At 45.2% G+C, this 9,242-nt stretch overlaps 1 long non-coding RNA gene across 1 annotated transcript; it reads left to right on the top strand.

Annotated features, from left to right (window-relative positions):
- The first annotated feature begins 388 nt into the window (after positions 1-388).
- On the top strand, positions 389-8,977 carry LOC128333335 (uncharacterized). Its single transcript, XR_008310915.1, has 4 exons — positions 389-501; positions 5,487-5,601; positions 7,954-8,094; positions 8,631-8,977. It is a non-coding gene; the product is annotated as an uncharacterized LOC128333335 (long non-coding RNA).
- Positions 8,978-9,242: the final 265 nt, after the last annotated feature.

Below are 9,242 nucleotides of genomic sequence, written 5' to 3'. Positions count from 1 at the left end.
AGATCCCTTGAATGGCTGCTGCCAAGGTGATGCGGCAGGTCAAACCCACCACCAGGAGCACCATTTGCTGCAGGCAATGGAGGCCCTTTCATGAGGCCAGGTGAGGCAGTTGTCTCAGGCAGCTGACACCAGCAGGGAGGCAGCACGACCCACATCTTCCAACATGCAAGGGCAAGAGCATGGTCTAAGGGTGCATGCTACAGCTACCTTGCTGAAGCTAAGCAGTCTCTGGATGTGAGACCCATGCCACCCTGACCTATGCAGAAGGTCCCAGGTTCCCTCCCTGGCAGTATCTCCAGGGAGGGCTGGGAGACACCCCTGCCTACAACCTTGGAGAGCTGCTGCCAGTCACTTCAGTAGGCAATACTGAAGTGGATGAAGGAAACGTCTGACTCAGTAGAAGGCAGCTTCCTATGTTCCTGACTCATAAGGAGCTCCCTCCTGAACCAGTCTGCAGCAGCAAGACAAGGACGCCGAGGCTGCTACTGTATCTGAGCCCAGGTTTGCTGGTTTCTTTTGTTCCGGGGGGGGGGTGGGTTCTAGGGTGTGTGTGATGGTGATTCCCCAGTAGGACTGGGCCCCATAAATCTGGAATCAGAATTCATATAGATGCAATATAAGCATTAAAGAGTCATTTGCATGGTGTGTTGCCTTTGCAAATGAGGTTTCACGCACTCTTAATTCCCCCTGGTCTTTTAGCTCAGCATTTGGGTGGGGAGTGATGCATTGTTCCACAGGTGCAGCTTTGCCATCACTTGCTAGATGCCCCTGATGGATTTCTGCCTGACGTGCCTTTATAAGCTGCAGTGCTACCCCAAAATGCCATCTACTATATGCCTATAAAATTTTGAGATCCAGAAGGAGGAGCTACCCAAAGTCTGAGATGTCCATACATTACTATGCACCCTATAATAGAGGTTCCGAACCTGTGGTCTTCCAGATGTTGCTGAACTACATCATTTGGCTGAGGATGATGGGAGTTGTCGTTCATCAACATCTGGAGGACCACAGGTTGTGAACCTTTGCTATGTACTGGGGGATTTTCACTATTCTGACATCTGCTGGAAGTTTAACCATACTAAGAATGAAATGACCAATTAACGATTGACTGACCTTGCTGACAACTTCACCTTTCAGAAGGTGAAAGAAGAAACAAGAGGATTCATTATATTCTTGTTCCTTCTTTCCACTTCTGAAAAGGCAGAAGGCGGACCTTATTCCTGAATAATTGGTAGATGAGGGGAAGTGAAATTGGCAGGCACCCTGGGGGAAATGTGATCACATTCCCTTGGATTCCTGTGCCCAGTTCTTGGCACCACATTTTAAGACCTTGATAACGCAGAATGGATTCAGAAAAGGGCAACAAAAACGGCGAGAGATCTGAAAACCAAGTCCTGCGAGGAACAGTTAAAGGTTGGGTATGCTTAGCCTGGAGAAGAAGACAGCCATCTTCAAATATCTGAAGGGCTGACATGTAGAAGGAGCAGTGAACTTTGTTTCTCCTGAAGGTCAGACTAAAACCAATGGGTAGTAATGACAAGGAAGCAGATTTAGGCTAGATATTACGAGGAGCCATTGCCTAACTGTAAAAGCTACTTTTGACACTGAAATGGTGACCAACATCCTGCGTAAATTACTCAGCGAAAGTCCTATTGAAATGAAGTGGTCTGTACACTGTGTGAGGATTGCCCCCCTCCCTATACCTTCTGGATCTCTGGTGAATAGGTTGCTTCAAATCTTCAGTCAATTATGCGGATTAGAAATAACTGTCTATATTGGTAAATTGTAAGAATAATAAGAATATTATTTATATAATCATCCCATAACAATTGTTCCCACTGCCAAACTGCACTTCCATTTCCAGAGGCTATGTCGCTCTAAATACCAGTAAGGGGGAAAGAAAGGCTCTATTTTCAAACTTCCCATAAGCATTTAGCTAACGTCTGCTGGAAATGAAATGCTGAACTGCAGATAATACTTTGGGTCTCATAGCAGTGGCCATATAAACTAAGGATATGCAAAATTGATTTGAGTCTGAATTGATTTGACTCAAATCTGGGTGATTCAAGTGATTCAAATTTGAGTGGAATCACCCCTTAAAAGGGCAATTCGATTCGAATTGAATTTCTGAAATTCGATTTGAATTTAATCTGGGAGCCATTTAGCACCTTTAAAAAAACCCATTCAGACTCCTCGGTTTAAAAAAGGCACTCAAACAGGGTGGAATAAATTTGAATGTGATTTGAATTCAAATCAAATTTTCGGACCAGATTGTAATCTGACTCTTATTTGAAATGAATTTTCAGAATTCAAATCAAATTGGAAATGAATCAAAAAATCAATTCTATGCACATCTCTATTGTAAACATTTATTGTGTGCAAAAGAAAAAGGGGTTAAATATGCTCTGAAAGATGTCCTGCATGTGAGACACCCAGGGGCCAGTGGTGTCTCCCATCAACCCAAAGTATGACTCTCTAACTAATTGTTTATCGGGCCTGTGTGAAACGTTGGTCAAAGCTGAATACTTTGCATATTCTCCTTGGCACCATGCAGAAATGACCATTCGCAACATGCTGCCTAGCAAGGGGCAGCATTCCTGTAAGGAGAATTGAGCCCTCTTGAACCCCTGCACACTTCCCAGTGCTTTCCTCCTAGAGCTCTTAAGAGAGGTCTTCTCCGTCTCTCTTAAAGGGTCCTTCCAGCATTGAGATAAGTGCTGTGCTGTGCAGAGGTCAGTGCAGTGGGAAATGGCTCTCATGTTGAATTTTTTTTTTAACCAAAATGTCCCCCATTGGAAAAATAGTGACAATGGATGAGTTCCTATATTGACAAGGCACAAATCATGGTATTAAATCATTATATGGGTTATAATGATTATATTGGATTTGCATTTTTGGTATTGCCAAAAAGTTCCCCTTTCAGAAGCAAAAGGGAAACACACATACCACATTAAATGTCACAACAGCTGCTTGCATTGTTTTTAAAACCTATTTCTCTTTTTGCAAGCAGAATTTCATAGTGCAGCTGTGAGAGCACTGGCCACAATAGTTCAGAAACACATCATCAATCCTTCGGTTCCCATGAACACAAGGCTTTAAAATACAGCCTGTTGCAGGGCTTCTTAACCTTGGTTCTCCAGAGCGGTTGGACTACAATTCCCATCATCCCCATCACAATGCCTGAAAGTCCTAAGAACATCAGAAGATCTTTGCTGGAGCAGACCTGAGGCCCATCTAGACCAGCATCCTGTTTCCCAAAGTGGCTCACCAGATGCCTCTGGGGAGCCCACAACCAGGAGGTGAAGGCATGCTCCCTCTCTTGCCATTGCTCTCCTAAATCCTGCCTCTGAGCCTGGAGGTAGCCTATAGCCATCAAGACTAGTAGCCATTGATAGACCTGTCCTCTATGAATTTGCCTAAGCCCCTTTTAAAGCCATCCAAGCTGGAGGCCATCACCACATTCCGTGGCAGAGAATTCCATAGATGAATTATGTGCTGTGTAAAAAAGTACTTCATTTTGTCCATACTAAATATCCTGGCAATCAGTTTCACAGCCATTGTGGCTGGGGATGATGGGAGTTGTAGTCTGACATCTGCGGACTCAAAGTTAAGAAAACCCGGCTCGTATCTATGAGATGGTAAATATTGCCTTTGAGAAACTATCTTTAAAATGTGCCCTTGTAAATTAGTCCAAAATGGATTTTATTTAGAGGGCTACAGAGGAACTTAGAGATGTGCAGGAGAGGATTTTGGAAGAACAGTACCCAACTCCTTCAGGAAGTGGGTGGTATGTAGATGCTTGATCTTCATAGGACAATTTCCCATTTTAATCATTAATGAATAAGAACACTTTTCTTTATTGGCCACATTTTTCTGGCAATATAAGCTGATAAGAGAGAACATTCCTCCATTAGCGTAAGCAAGCAAAAGTTGAGAAGCCCATTAATGTAACACATGCATTTGCTGATGAACCAAATGCTGAGAGTGACCTGGGGTTGGAAAAGTAAATCAGAGAGGTGTCAGAGACAGAGCTGTAAGAATGGGTGACTTTTATTACCCTCACATAGACTGGGCAAATTCATGTCCAGGTATTGACAAAAGGACCAAATTTCTAGACATGCTAAATGATTGTGCCTTCAAATACTAGGTTGCAGGACCAACCAGAGAGAAGGTGACCTTGTTCTTAATCCTGAGTGGTGCCTAGGACCTGGTGTGAAATATCAGAGTTGTAGAGCCATTCAAGAACAGTGACCATAGTGTGATCCAATTCAGCTTATATGCGAGAGGAGCATTGCCAAGGAAATCCAACACAGATGTACTGGACTTCTGAAGAGGAGACTTCTAAAAAAAAATGAGGGGACTGGTTAAAAGGAAGCTGAAAGGGAAAGTCAGGAGGGTCAAATCTAGGGGTGTGCATGGACAAAGAATTGCGGCTGAGTTCAAATTCAGATCGAATCTGAACGGAACTGCTGGTTCCCAAACCAGTACGGTTGAACTGACTGGCCAGTTAAGTCGATGATTTCACCGAACTGGTTCAGCGGTTTGAGGGGCTATTCTTGTAAAGGGGAATTCAATGAAGGTTAGACAAATTCATGGAGGACTGGTCAATCAATGGCTACCAGTCTGGTGACTATAGGCTGCTTGTAGCCTCAGAGGCAAGATGCCTCTGAATACCAGTTGCAGGGGAGCAAGAGAAAGGGCATGCCCTCACCTCTTCCTGTGGGCTTCTCAGAGGCATCTGGTGGGCCACTGTGTGAAACAGGATGCTGGACTAGATGGGCCTTGGGCCTGATCCAGCAGAGCTGTTCTTATGTTCACTGTAAGAAATTACCCTTAGAGAATTGGACTGCTCTGGGAAGAGCTTCTGCATACTTGCATGCAGAAGGTTCCAAGTTCCCTCTCTGTCATCTCCAGACAGGGCTGAGAGACACTCTGGTCTGCAGCTTTGGAGAAGCCACTGCCAGTCTGTGTAGACAATTCTGAGCTATACGGACCAATGCTCTGACTCAGTAGAAGGCAGCTTCCTATGTTTCTAACCGACTATGCGTTTTTTGTCGTTTATTGAGGTCTGGATGCAATCAGATTGCTCCCATGTTCCTATGTCTGACTACCCACAGTTTCCTCTTGCAATGATATCATGGGTTCTAAAATATCTCGGGCACTCTTCTCTAAGGTTTTTTCCACTTTCCTCAACTCTTCCCTGTCGGTTAAGATCCTGTTCAGAAGAGCCATTTCGCTTGTTCATCCCTCTGAGAAACAGCATTATCGGCAGGTTTCGTCAAAAATGTTTCTGGCATTTCTTTTTCAGCAGAGTTAGCCTTCCTGCAGATGCCCGGTTAGTGGTAGCCCCACATCACACTACCTGGGCATCCTTCCGTGACAGTTTCATAACCTAATTTAGGACTGCATAACTCGTGCTTGGCTGGGTTGACTGTAGACCACTACCACCATGGTATCATTTTTGCTACTTATTGTACTTCCTCCAGACACATTTATCAGGGCTTCGCTGGAGAAAGATTGCACTAGTGCTCTGATCGTGTCTTCCCATCATCATGCAGGCTCTCTGGAAACTCTTCCTCTTCTCTCTGCTTCTCACTATGGGTAAGTAACAAATTGTATGATCGTTCTGCCTGGAAGGACGGGATTGTTTTGCGGTGGTCAGTGTAGCCAAACCAGATCCAAGCTGGCTAAAATTTGTACCACTCCATCAGTGTGACAAACTCCATGCTGGAGAAGGTTCTTTCACCTAAGACAGGAATAGAAATGGAAGGGACCTATAGCGCGCTCTCTCTCTTTCTGTTTTATCTTCAGAACATCTCTGCAAGGTACATTAGGCGGAAAGAGGAGGACTGCCCCCAGGACATGGGTGGATTGCTGGTTTATGAGAAGAGAGCTTGTCTTGTGGCAGCAAGCCTGAATTGTCCCCTTTGCTAAGCAAGGTCTGCCCTGGTTTGAATTTGAATGGGAGACTACATGTGAGCACTGGAAGATATTCCCTTTAGGGATGAGGCCACTCTGGGAAGAGCATCTAAAGGTTCCAAGTTCCCTCCCTGGCATCTCCAAGATAGGGCTGAGAGAAACTCCTCCCTGCAAGCTTGGAGAAGCCACTGCCAGTCTGTGTAGGCAATACTGAGCTAGATAGACCAATGGTCTGACTCAGTAGAAGACAGCATTGACCTTTCAAGGCTGATTGAGGATTTGAAGTGAATTGTCTAATGACTACAAATGAATCATTAAGCCTTGAATGCCAGATTAATAGTGGAATGAAATTACTTATTATTTAGTTAGTTAGTTAATTAGTTAGTTAGTTATTCAATTTATATTTGGGATGTGCATGAATCAATTTTTTTGTTTCAATATGTACCCAAATCAAAACACCCCCAAATTTTTTTGGTCCAAATCTGACGCCTCCGAATCACCCCAGATTCAATTTGTACCTGAATTTTCTGAATCCAAATCCAAATCAATTTGGATTAAAAAAGGGTCCTGGGGCCAAAAGAGTGGGGGGGGTAGTAGTTCCCAATAGGTGGAAGCTACCACCCAAATTTCAAAGAAATTGGGCAAAGGTGTGGTTTTTAAAGAATTTTTGAAGTTTACGCATCTTTAAGATTTTTCCCATAGGGAATAATGGGGATCCCAGCAAACTTCTAGCTCCACATGTGGGGCACCGGGGTAGCCCAGAGTGGGTTGTGGTGGGTGGTAGTGCCCAATGTGTGCAAGGAATCTACCACCCAGATTTCAAAGGAATTGGGCAAAGGGCTGATTTTAAAATGATTTTTGAAGTTTACATGTCTTTAAGCTTTTTCCCATAGGGAATAATGGGGATTTCAGCAGCCTTAGTTATAACTCCCCCAGGGGGGTGGCACCAGGGTGGCCCAGGACGGGTGGTGGTGGGTGGTAGTGCCCAATGGGTGCAAGGAATCTACCACCCAGATTTCAAATAAATTGGGCAAAGGGCTGACTTTTTAAGCTTCCCTTAAAGGCAGGGAGAGCTGTTCCGGGCGCCCTGCCAATGCAGTGCAGGCAGATCTCTCTCCTAAATGGGGTCATGCGGCCCCATTTGGGAGGGAGATCAACTGGCCCCACTGCGTTGGCAGTGAGACCAGGAGCGGCTCTTCCTGCCTTTAAGACAGGGAGAGTCACTCCAGCCGCACTGCCAACACAGCGTAGGCTGATTTCGGCTCCAAACGGGACCACGCGGCCTCGTTTGGGACCAAAATAACGCCCCTGTATCTGACGTCAGATGTGGAGGGCATGTCTGGGGCTGCACTCGCAGCCCCTGATTGGTGGCAGCCAAGGTTCTTTGAACCTGTTCGCCCAATGGTGGCTCTACCCCAGTGTGATACTGACATTTTTTTTTTAAAGGAAACAAATTTCAGGGTTCCTCTCAAGTAGAGACATTTAAGAATTTTCCTGGGAAGTGAAACCAATTCCTACAAGGCCAGTGAATTTTCTTCCTGATTTTCACTTCACATCCCTAATGTCAGCTCAATTTCCATGATTAGATTAGATTAGATTGTGTCTTCTGACAGCTACGGGCTAATTGGTCAATGTTACTCTGAAAGGAGTGGTGTGTAGTGGACCTGATATTACGCGGGGTCGATTTCTCCAAGACTGAAGGCCATAAGCCTCTCATGATTCAGGGTTATCTCCACTCTTCCTGATGGGGAATAAATATGAGTGGGTTTGGCCCCCTTCCTAGAGGGATCTCTAGAACTCCAGAGCTGGCTGTGTTGTAGGAACTTGGCCAGCTCCTTCCTGGTGGACTTCCTCAATTGTAAGGAATTGTAATTCCTCAGTTGTAAGCCTCCAGATGTGTGAACCTGTTCACACATCCCTAAAGCCATCTAGTATCATCACGGCAGAGCTGACATTAAACTGGGGACGTCCTCATTGGCAGCAATCTCTTAGCTGCACTCCAGCACTAGCTTACGTACTTCTTTTCCTTTTCAGGGTCGTCTGCTGGCATCACAACCAATGGACTGCAATGCCCATCTTGCTATTCTAACTCAAGCGCATGCCGTGCGACATTTGTCCAGAGATGCGCGGGCGATCAGTTCTACTGCTTTGATATGAGCGCAACGGAAACGGATGGTAATTCTGATTGATTCCTTTTGAGTTTTTCACCCTTTCCTAGAACGTGGACTGATTGTTGCTTATTGTGGATTGATTGTAGCTATCAGGTCAGTGAATGGGGGCCCAGGGGCCAATCTTCACTTCTTGTCCTAGGGCCAGCTCCAACCTTGTGACGCCCATGCATGGAAGCTGGAAAGAGGCAGCTTAGCAGCCTATGCTGGTCCCTTCCCTTCAGGCCCTCAGATAGGGATGCCCTCAAGGAGAGGTGAACGGTGTCTCTGGGCACAGGGAAATATTGCATCCCACAGGGTTCTCTGCAACCGAGGAGTACTTCCGCCAAACACAAGCCAGAAGTTACAATCATCATTATGGCAGAACTTGTTACTATTGGCTTTGGTTCAACTGCTTTGTGCAATGTGGACTTTGTTAGTCTCGTCTAGCCTGCCAGTGGAAAGGTGGCATAGACATGAGGAGGAAGGGAGAACCTGGTTTGGGTGGTGGTTACTGGGCACCCCATGATTCTCCTCATCACTCTCCTTTGTCTTCATTTGCAGGAAACCATGTTGTTGCAAAGGGCTGCACGAATGAGGCTCTCTGTAACGTTAAACAAGGTACCAGTATCAAAATTCCATCTTTGCCTGTGCTTTCTGTTGTGGAAATTATCTGCAGACCAGCCAACAAAGCCTCTCTATCAGCTGGATCCCTCCTCCTGGCTCTCTCTGGGCTCCTGCTCCTGAAAATCCTCATATGATGCACCCCTTCTCTGACTCCGTACATAAGCAGGCCTTCCTCTTATTTCCAGGCAATGTTCTTTCCTCCTAAGATGGCCTCTCTGAAAGATTCCATGACTTCCTTGTTGTTTTACGGAGTGAACATGAATAAAAACGAGAATGAAATGTGATCTGGTCTTTGTCTAGTTCTTTTGGTTTGGGCCTCAGGAGGAAACGTTTCCAACCATCCAACTGACCAGAGGTTAAAATTAGAACAGAACTGTACATAAATTCATGTGTTGTTAATATTTTAACATAGTACTAGTACTGGTAACTTGGTCCATTGAGCTCAGTAATGTCTACACAAACTGGCAGTGGCTTCTCCAAGGAGTCTCTCTCACCTTATTTTGGAGATTCCAGGAGGGATCTTTCTGCTTTTTTTTTTTTTTTGGCAGG

The sequence above is a fragment of the Hemicordylus capensis genome, chromosome 7 (genome assembly GCF_027244095.1).
Source record: "Hemicordylus capensis ecotype Gifberg chromosome 7, rHemCap1.1.pri, whole genome shotgun sequence".
NCBI lineage: Eukaryota > Metazoa > Chordata > Lepidosauria > Squamata > Cordylidae > Hemicordylus > Hemicordylus capensis.
Note: the sequence above shows the minus strand (reverse complement) of the source record. Positions and strands in the feature narration are given on the sequence as shown.